The 10502-nt window shown below is 42.3% G+C and overlaps 1 long non-coding RNA gene across 1 annotated transcript; it reads left to right on the forward strand.

Annotated features, from left to right (window-relative positions):
- The first annotated feature begins 2132 nt into the window (after positions 1-2132).
- Positions 2133-3596, forward strand: LOC115264763 (uncharacterized). Its single transcript, XR_003896324.2, has 4 exons — positions 2133-2707; positions 2769-2878; positions 2946-3099; positions 3157-3596. It is a non-coding gene; the product is annotated as an uncharacterized LOC115264763 (long non-coding RNA).
- Positions 3597-10502: the final 6906 nt, after the last annotated feature.

Below are 10502 nucleotides of genomic sequence, written 5' to 3' on the forward strand. Positions count from 1 at the left end.
ACGGCTTCTAGTAGAGCCTCGGCAACTGCTTCTGCTGTTTGAACTGGCAACGCTACAGCTTCTGGCCACTTGGTAAAATAGTCCGTCATTACCAAAACCCACCGGTTGCCGCTTTCTGTTAATGGAAACGGTCCAAGAACGTCAATACCCATCTTTTCAAATGGTTCTCCTACTAGAGTTGGAATCAGTTCGCCGCGAGATCGGGTCCTCGGTCCTTTTCTGGATGCACAAATGCTGCAGGTCAGACACCAAAGTTTGATATCCTTCGTCATCCCAATCCAATAAAAACGCTCTTTTGCCTTGAACAGCGTTTTGGTTTGACCGTAATGTCCTCCAGTTAGGCTACCATGCACTTGTTGTAGTACTTCTTCGATCATTCCCTTCGGTACGACAGTCTGAAGATGTTGCTTCTTCGGTCCCAAGAATACCCTAGAAAGTGTTGTTCCTTGCATGCGTAAGCTGCTGAAGATGGACCAGTACGATTTGCAGACCTCGTTCATATGGGATATCACTTCAAAATCTGGTCTTCTTCCACTTTCTACCCAACCAATCACTATTTGCAAGTCTGGATCAAGTCTTTGAGAGTCTGCAATTTCGTCACCACTTACAGTCACTGCATTACAAGGCGAATTCTCACTAGCTGGCGTATGGTTGACCGATGTTTCACTCTGGTCCAATTTAGCACAATGTTTGCACCCTACAGTAGCGCACGGTCGCCTCGATAACCCATCGGCATTCCTATGACGCAATCCCGGCCTGTGTTCGCAGCTATAATCGTATTGGCAAAGTTTCTCGATCCAACGTGCCATCTGTCCTTCGGGTTCTTTGAAGCTTTTGAGCCATGTAAGAGCTGCGTGATCGGTCCGTAGTCGGAAGTGCCTCCCATCCCGAGCAGAAGAAAATAACAAGTGAATAACATATCAAGGTATTTATCTTAAATACTACCATACCTTGATATGCCCTTCCTAAGGTGGTACTAAGAGGCAAAATAACAAAAACAAATACTAAAATTTAGTATAAATAACACCTAGAAAATAACAAGTTTTATTATTCTAATAATAAATGCATACCTAAACTTTCAAGTGCTGTATTTGTTATCCCAAAGTTATTGAATAACAAACTAATAACATTTCTTGTTATTAAATGTTTCATTTGTTCGATGACTTCATGATGTAATAGCAAATCTTGTTCTTCGTTTTTTTTTTTACTGCTAAACCAACAAATACCACATCAATAACAGACTCTGCTCAAATACCTCCAACAGTTATTGTGTTGTTCTCATAACATTTCGTAGAATAACGCAGCAATAACAATTTTAGGTATTAGAGCACATCTTGGTCTTCGCATGGTATTTGTAAGGTATGCCCTTCTGCTCGGGATACAGGTAATGATGGAAATGTTGAACTGCTTTTGACACGGCGACCAGCTCTTTTCTAGTGACGCAATAGTTACGTTCGGACTTCGAAAGTGTTTTGCTGTAGTATGCAATTACACGTTCTTCACCATCTTGTATTTGTGACAACACCGCACCGACACTACAGTAACTTGCATCTGTGTCCAATATGAACTCACTGTCAGCTAAAGGGTACGCCAAAACAGGAGCTTCTGTGAGATGCTGTTTCAGCAAGATGAACGCTTTTTCACATTCTTCATCCCACATGAAAGGAGTATGCAGTTCCGTCAACTTATGGAGTGGTCTAGCAATGGCCGAGAAATTTTTAATAAACTTGCGATAGTAAGCACAAATACCCAAGAAACTTCGGAGAGTAGTTTTGCTGTTCGGCTGGGGCCACTCTGAAATTGCTTTAATTTTCTCTGGGTCAGTCTGCACTCCGTCCGCCGACACAACGTGTCCAAGGAACACTACTTGTCGTTGCATAAAACAGCATTTCTTCGGATTAACTTTCAAATTTGCCCTTCGTAGCCTTGAAAACACTTCAGTCAAATGCACAAGATGATCTTCAAAGTTTTCCGAATGCACAATCACGTCATCCATGTAGATTAGACAGTACCGCCAGGATAACCCATTCAACACTAATTCCATCAAGCGCTGAAATGTTGCCGGACTATTGCATAGCCCGAACGGCATCACTGAAAATTGCCATAACTCCTTGCCTGCAGAGAAGGCAGTGTTGCGTTTAACTTTGTAATAGTTAGAAATGTGCCCTGAAAGACAAGTTAGTTTAAATAAGTTTGTGTAAACCAACATTCCGCGCAATAAAATGATCCGTAAAGAACCGATCAGGCACCCCTGGTAAAGCCTACCCTGAATTTGCCATGCACCATCCCACGCTCTTGCCAACCAACACACATGACACTAACGCATACATGCCGAATCGAGCACACGACAGCCTGAGCGACGCTGAGAACAGCGAAGAACACATAATCCCACGCAGGTACAGATCGGCTCAAGAGAGTCACGAGGTCAGCGGTGACACCGACGATGCATGTCAAGCATCTCCCTCTCGTGCGAGACACACAAGCGAAAGCGTCGCGACGGCGGAAGTCTCTCTGAGCACGCCACGCCACTACATGGAAAGCAGCAAGGAGAATCGCTGTGCAGAGATGAAACTCCCAGTCAGTCCACGCAGATCAGTCGTTCGGTACGGTGCGGTTTAGTGCGCTGCTACGGGTGTGTCGCTTTGAACAAAGCTGCATAAAAATTGCAACAGTGGAATCCGGGAATACAGCCACCCAACGAACCGTGGTGAGTTTTCGTGTTCCGAATAAGAAACCGCAGTAGATAACGGAATTGTTGTAATCCTCAGACCAACGGCGTTGCAGCGGACAAAAGCACACGGCCATCTTGTGGACCGACGAAGCCCTGCAGCCTTGCATTCAGCTCTATAGGCCGGAATCAATCGCCATCTTGTTGAGGGTGAGTGAATGCACGTGTTCGATTTAGAAACAGCTTGTTAATCGATGGATTTTATCTGGACAAATAGGCTATTTGCGAGGAAGACACGCTTGCCCGTGGTACAGCTGGCATCCCGACTACCACGCGCTCGAACCAATCGGACTACGCGTAGGACGAGAATTCTGGCTTTCTGGCGGCGATTGCTAAAACGGCGAAGAAGAGGAAGAGCCTTCTCATAAGAAGTATGCACCGATCAGAATCTGACTGGATATAGTTTCTGACAGTTTTGTTTGCCCTAGGGCTCTTTTTTCCTGTTTCTAGTTTGGCCCAAGGCGATTACGGGACGAACGACGCCGCGGGGGAGCCGTGATCTGGCGCGGACTGGGATCGCAGCGAGAGGCAAGGTCACCCAAGGACGGGTGCAGCGATACAGCCGGTGGATGGCTGACCGTGCGTGATTGCTCCGGCATCGGGAGAATGCCGGTTGGCGACGCAACGTACCGACGGGATCTGTGAGTAGGAGATAAAGAGAATCTTAGTTGATAAGGAGATAAAGGAGTTAGGAATGGGACTGGTAGGATAGAGGAGAGTAGGCAGTGGCACAATGGGGTGTGATTAGTAATAAAGCGTTGGCAACATGTACTTTCTTGTAGTTGGTGCTTCATTTTCAGTGTTTGTGCTCGAATAACCACTCTGGGTAACAGCTTTGCGTTACTGGTCGGGGAATTCACAACAGCAGTCTTCTCACGATCTTTAGCATCCATCTCTACTTGCCAGAACCCGCTTTGTAAGTCTATTGTGGTGAACCATTTCGATCCTCCGAGGGCATCCAGCGTTAGATCAATTCTGGGAAGGGGATAGGAATCCTTTTTAGTCACGTCATTTAATTTACGGTAATCTATGGAAAACCTTTGAGTGCCATCTTTTTTGTTCACCAGTACTACGGGAGCACACCATGGACTTTTGGAAGGTTCGATGATACCGTTGTTATGCATTTGCTGGATCATTTCATCCACACACTCTCTTTTGGCTAATGGGATCTTCCTGGGGGGAATCTTGATAGGTCTATGATGTCCGGTATCTATTCGATGCATGGCGAGACTTGTTCGTCCAGTTACACCAGACTCGGGACTGAAAACGTCGCTATTTTCTATCAAAAACTTCGCAAACGCGTTCTTCTCGTCTTCAGTAAGCTCTTGGGAGACATTGCTGAAGACATGCTCCAAATGAGAAGGAATTTCTCGAGTCGAAGCTTGAAACGTAGGTCTGGTTACAGATGTGTCAGCCAGCTTCACAACATGACCGAACGCGATAGTTGTTCCAGCTGGAATAACACATGTCTCTTCCGCAGTATTCATAATGCGAACTGGTACGCATGATTGCTGGGGATCGACTAAGGTTCTGGCAGTCAGCAAGTCGTTTTGGTGCAGGGCTCCCTCGAGTAACAAAAGGCCTTCGGGATTACCTTCGCATTCACCGTACACGATCGTTTCCGTCCTGCTATCAATTTCTATCTGCTTCGTTGCACACACTTTGAACGTTTCACGTATAGGTTCACTTTCGTTCCGAATCCGAACAACTTTGTCCCGAGACACTCGCAGCTTATTGTTCACAAAATCTATTACACATCCATGCTCTTTCAAAAAGTCGTTTCCAATTATACAGTCTTCGGCAATGTCCACTATCCACACTTCGTGACGAACCCGATGTTTTCCAAAATTAAACACAACATCTGTTTCGGAAATCACAGGTAGAAGTTCACCCGAAACAGTTTTCACGAACTTTGATCGAAGCGGTTTTACAGAGTCTTCATCCATTAGATCCCACAGTTTACGACCGATGATAGTGATCGCAGCACCGCAGTCTACTATTGCTTCGCACGCCGTTCCGTTCACTAGAACATCTACCAGGTAGCTTCCACGATGCCGACTCAACGAATGGACGAATAAGATATTCGGTGGAGCATGTTCAGTTACCACCCTCCGCTCCTTTAGGATGGCATCCGTCCGTTTCCCGAATTCTTCGCTTGATTACGATATTTGCTCCGTCGACGACTCTGCGTTTGAGTGCCAGCACAACGCAAACCATATACGGGTTCCTCATTTCTCGAAGAGTCTTCAGATTCAGAACCGGCACTTGTTTCTGTGTCCTGAACCAAACGCACTGGCTTGAATGTGGTCCGCGTGGCGTTGCGCGAAATGTGAAACTGCAGAGCAGACTGCAAAGCTCCGTTTAGGGTTTTTGGTACTCCAAATCTAACCAAGTCCTGGATTGACGGATCATTCAACCCATCGAGGAAATGATTCATTGCCATTTTATCCTGAGCATCAGGCGTGCAGTCATGATAAGCTGATGCCACCAAGCGACGAATGTCATCAGCAAAGCTGGTTAGATCTTCCCCTTTCTGCTGCAATCTGGCTCGAAGCTGTGCATGGTGAAGAGCTTGATGAAACTGTTCACCAAATCTTTTGTCCATGGCGAGTTTGAGTTGAGTGTAGGAGAGTCGCTCGATAGCTGACAGAGAGCGGTGCACTTCTAAAGCAGGACCTCTCAGCATTGCTGCTAGATACAGGGGATGGCCAAAATGTTTGGGATAGGCAACTTTTTTTCTCCCACAAAAAAATTCAACATGTTGTAACTTTCCATAGAGTGCATCAAAAAATCTCAAATTTTGACTGTTTGTCAACCTATTATATGTGCATCATTGGTACAAATTTGGGCTCGATTGATTAATTTTTCGCGAAGTTAGAACCGTTCGGGTAAAACACTATTATTTAGACAACTAATTTTCGAACTGTCACATCTCGGAAACTAGTGAACCGAATTGAATGAATTTTTTAACGTTTTTTAACAATATATTGATACTCAATACGACGCTATAAAATGTAATATTTTCTCACGGCGAATTAAGTTATACCGGATTGAAATTTTTACCCATATAGAGGAAAATAAGTCAAATTTACAATACCACGCAAAAATTACTAAATGTGTTCTTCCTTCAATCTAAATAGGCTCTAATATATCTGATTAGAGATAACTTGAGAACAGAAGTGGAAATTCTTTGAATATCAACACTAAAATTTATTGACATTGATGTAAAAAAATTACATTTTTTCGAGAAAAATCCAAAAAGTGTCAATCCATGATAACTTTTTTTAACGTTTAAAAAGTACCTATGTTTTAATGGTTTGGGAAGCATTTACATATTGTTAGTGTACGTTCAAAATTTCATTCAATTCGGTTCACTGGTTTCCGAGATAAGGCACCTCAAAAATGAGTTGTCTGAAAAATAGTGCTTTACCCGAACGGTTCTAACTTTGCGAAATATTAATCATTCGTGCCCAAATTTGTACCAATGATGCACATATAATGGGTTGACAAACTGTCAAAATTTGAGATTTTTTGATGTGCTCTATGAAAAGTTAAAGCTTGTTGAACTTTTTTGTGAGAGAAAAAAAAGTTGCCTATCCCAAACATTTCGGCCATCCCCTGTACTTCGCTTTTAGAGCACCATCCCAGTTATTGATTTCGGCAGTTAACTCAAACGTCAGCAAATAATCACTCCAGCGTTTACTGCCATCGTATATCTCGGGATTTAGCTTAACTCTTGCAACGTTTTCTCCCTCTGGCAAAGCAGCTATGTGTGCGTTGTTGGTTGAAGTATTTGATCGTGTTGGCCTGCCGATGTCTTCACCAGGGCGTTCATCCATGAATCCACTGGAGCCGCCATCTTCATTAGCGTTCGCTGGGTTGCGGCGAAATCTGCTCTCCAACGGAGTTCTGGGAGAGCTCTGATCCACGATATTCGATGAAAATTGGAGGCCATTGATTGCAGCACTGAACTCCCGCAAATTTTGCAAGTGGCTAACTTGGCTTTTTATACGGTCTAGCTCGGCTCCGAAATTGGTCATTTCGGTCTCAATTTTCCGAATGCCATCGGTCATTTGTCCGTTCAGCTCCCGAAATTTGGATGTCACCGTCAAGTTTAGCTCAGAGATCATGGTGGCAAGTCCTTCTGGGGTGATGGAATTGGCGCCATCTTGGGTATCACCTTGCGGTGACGCGGTAGATGTATCCGTACTCATCATAAACCCCACTTCTGACACCAGTGTGACGATTTTCGCCAAATTCTTTGCCGCGACGAAATTCCCGAGCCGACTTTTATTTCGGATACGATGGAACAAAGCCTACGCGACGGAAATCGGATGGTTTAGACCGAAACACACGGATCAAATTTTCAACGATCTGACCGAGTTCTTTATTCGAATTCAACTGACTCATACAACTAATACATTAGTCCAATTGCGGTTCATCCGCTAATGAGTGAAGGGTGAATCATCTATAAAATCCGTAACAGTATTTTATCTGTGATTGTTGAGAAATTCCTCAAGTGCTTCATCAAGAAATTTCACAAGGGATTTCTCCAGAAATTTTAAAGGAATTCTTTCAAAAAAAATCGAATGGCTTGCTTCAGAAGTTCATTCTAGAATGTATGTAGGTATACCTTCAGAGATTTCATCAGAACTGCACCTGGATATTTCCCACAAATGTTTCTTGAAATATTTCATTAGCAAATCTTACATGAATGCTTCAGAAATTCATCCAAAGATGTTTTTCTTGAACTGGTTTTGACATTCATTGGGAAATTTCTCTCCAGATATTTAATTAGAATTTCCGCGGGAAATTCCTTCAGAAACTCCTCTGCGGGTTCGTTAAGAACCTTTTCGAGTAATTCTTTTCGAAAGTCTCCTATGGGTTGCCCCTCTTAGAATTCCTTCAGATATTCTCTATGAAATTTCTACAAATAAAATTGCTCCATGAAAAATACAGTCTTCTACAAAATTTTCATTGAATTTCTCCAAAAATTCCTTCAGAAATTGATTTTAGAACACCTTTAGAAAGTCTTACAGGGATTGCTTTCGGCGTGTTTTTTTTTCATTAAATCCTCTTAAAATTTCTTCAACGATTCTTTAAGTAAATCTAATATAGATTGCACAGTAGGGTGTCCCAAATTAGAAAAAGTTTAAAAAAGTTAACTTGCTCACCCTTAGAATGATAGATTAGGGTCTTAGAAACAATAGTTCCATACATGAAAACTTAATCAAAAAATCTTTAGAGGTTGCACGCAACAATTTTATGAAAAATGGACGATTTTTGGTATTTTTACCAAGAAAATGCTAATATGAGTTGAAAAATAAAAGAAATAAAAGTCATCAATCAAAGTAAATCATAGTTCTGGGTCTCGCAAACAAAGTTTGGAGGGAATTTAGGTCGTCAAAGCTGATTTTATATATTTGGCAAAGGTTAAAATATCAAAAAATCACGAAATTTTTCACCAACTTTTTCAAAAATGCTCAATTTATAAGGATTTTGAAATTTTTCCTGCAAATCGCAATTCCCTTATTTTAAAGCAAATTTTGTATAGATTATTTCGGCTGAAGACAGTTTTGAGCTGTCTCTTTCATGAGCTGAGATATCGGTATAATAATGATAACACAATCAATGAAAAATCGTGTTTTCTTACGTTAATCGATTTTGTTCACTAGTTTCCATGACTACCATGCAATTGAAACAACACACGACAAATGTTTGACATAATAGTACGTGCAAGTGTACATTTTTGAAGAATTTCAGGAATAATTAGATTACTTTGATCATTACTGGTTCATACTGCATGACAGTAACAATATGTAAAGGTTTTGAGAGTTAATCATCGTTTTGTATCTACATATGCTGAACATAACTTTTCACACCCGCTTTGTGAATACGAAAAGAATTTTTTTTTCTTAGATTTCATCTGTTGATCAGATAACAGTAGCAAGCCATCGATTCAAAACTTGTAATTTTGGTTGAAATTTTTGTTTTAACAAGTAAGCTGCGCAGCAGAAAGATTTTAACATTGACATTTCTTAGGTTAACACCTCTTGTAAAATATTAGACCAGTCACTAAGTTATATTTATTTATTTATTTTTTTTTTTTTGTCTAGTTCATTTATTTATGGCTCAATCGCGTGTAACGCTTTACGGAGCCGAAGTTCATTCATTGTATACAGTTACATACTTTTCTTAGGTACTCATGGTTAGTACTGGGAGGAGGCCAGGGTACTCGTGGCTACTCGAGGTTAGCGGGTCACAAAATTTCAAGGAAAGGCATGGTGAGGATAAGGTTTCAGGGTTCTCTGTAGCACATCCGGGAGGTATCTTGGCTTTTGGCGTCGCCTCTGGAGTTGGCATGGGCTTGTCACGGGTTTTCGTCTGCCGGATGGCCAGGAACATATAACACAGAAAAGACAAACACAAAGAAAAAAAACTGAAGCGAAAAAAAAAACAGAAGATTATACCTTTATACAACACATGCGAAGAAACTCATAAATGGACCGCATATAGATTAGATCGCGGGTTCCCAACACATCTCTAACTGGAACAAAGGGTTGTCTACCTCGGGCCTCAAGGGTATCCAGTAGTAGCGCTCTGGAGGCGTCATTATCCGGGCATTGCCAAACTACGTGGTCGATGTCATCATAACCGGAACCACATTTAGTACAAAGCTTGTCGAGCGCGAGGTTTATTCTATGCAAATGCGCGCCTAGCGAGTAATGGTTGGACATGAGTCTTGAAATCACGCGTATGAAGTCTCGACCTACGTCCAAACCGTAATGCCACGCTCGCAAAGAAACATTAGGAATAATAGAATGTAACCACCGTCCCAGTTGACCATCTCGCCAATCACGTTGCCAACTTTGAAGAGAACTCTGACGAACTAAATGGAAAAATTCATCGTGTGAAATTCTTCTATCATAGATCTCACCTTCCTGTGCGCCCACCTTTGCGAGAGAGTCCGCCTTCTCATTGCCATAAATTGAGCAATGTGAGGGGACCCATACAAAGGTAATCTTGTATGATCTTTCGACCAGTGCACCCATCTGCTCCCTTATTTTTGTAAGAAAGTAAGATGAATGCTTTACAGGTTTCATCGACCGGAGTGCCTCAATAGAACTAAGACTATCCGAGAAGATGAAGAAATGGTCTGCGGGCATGTTTGAGATCATCCTCAAGGCGAAGTTGATTGCTGCCAGCTCAGCAACATAAACCGAACAAGGTTCCTGAAGTTTGCGGAAGGCGGTGGAGTTTTCATTGAAGACACCGAAACCAGTGGATCCATTTATGCGAGACCCATCAGTGAAAAATCTCTTACCGGAATTGACATTTTGGTACTTTTCGTTAAAAATGCGAGGAATAGATATACATCGAAGTTGATCTGGTATTCCCTGAACAGCTTGTTTCATGGACAGATCGTATTTAACAGAGGAACTGTCATTGGTGAAGTGTACACGAGGAGGATTATAACCTGGGAGGCTTATATCAGATGACATGTAGAAAAGATAGATTCTCATGAATTTTGACTGGGTGTTCAGACTGAGCATTTCTTCGAAGTTTTCAATAACAAGTGTGTTGCTCACTCCACACTTGATAAGTAACCTTAGCGAGAGCTCCCAGAAGCGGTTCTGGAGCGGTTTCACTCCTGCCAGAACCTCTAGGCTCGCATTATGCGTTGAGTGCATACAGCCGAGGGCAATACGCAAACAACGGTATTGAATTCGTTCCAGCTTTATTAGGTGACAGTTTGCTGCTGAGTGGAAGCAGA

This window comes from Aedes albopictus, chromosome 2, assembly GCF_035046485.1.
Source record: "Aedes albopictus strain Foshan chromosome 2, AalbF5, whole genome shotgun sequence".
NCBI classification, from domain to species: Eukaryota; Metazoa; Arthropoda; class Insecta; order Diptera; family Culicidae; genus Aedes; species Aedes albopictus.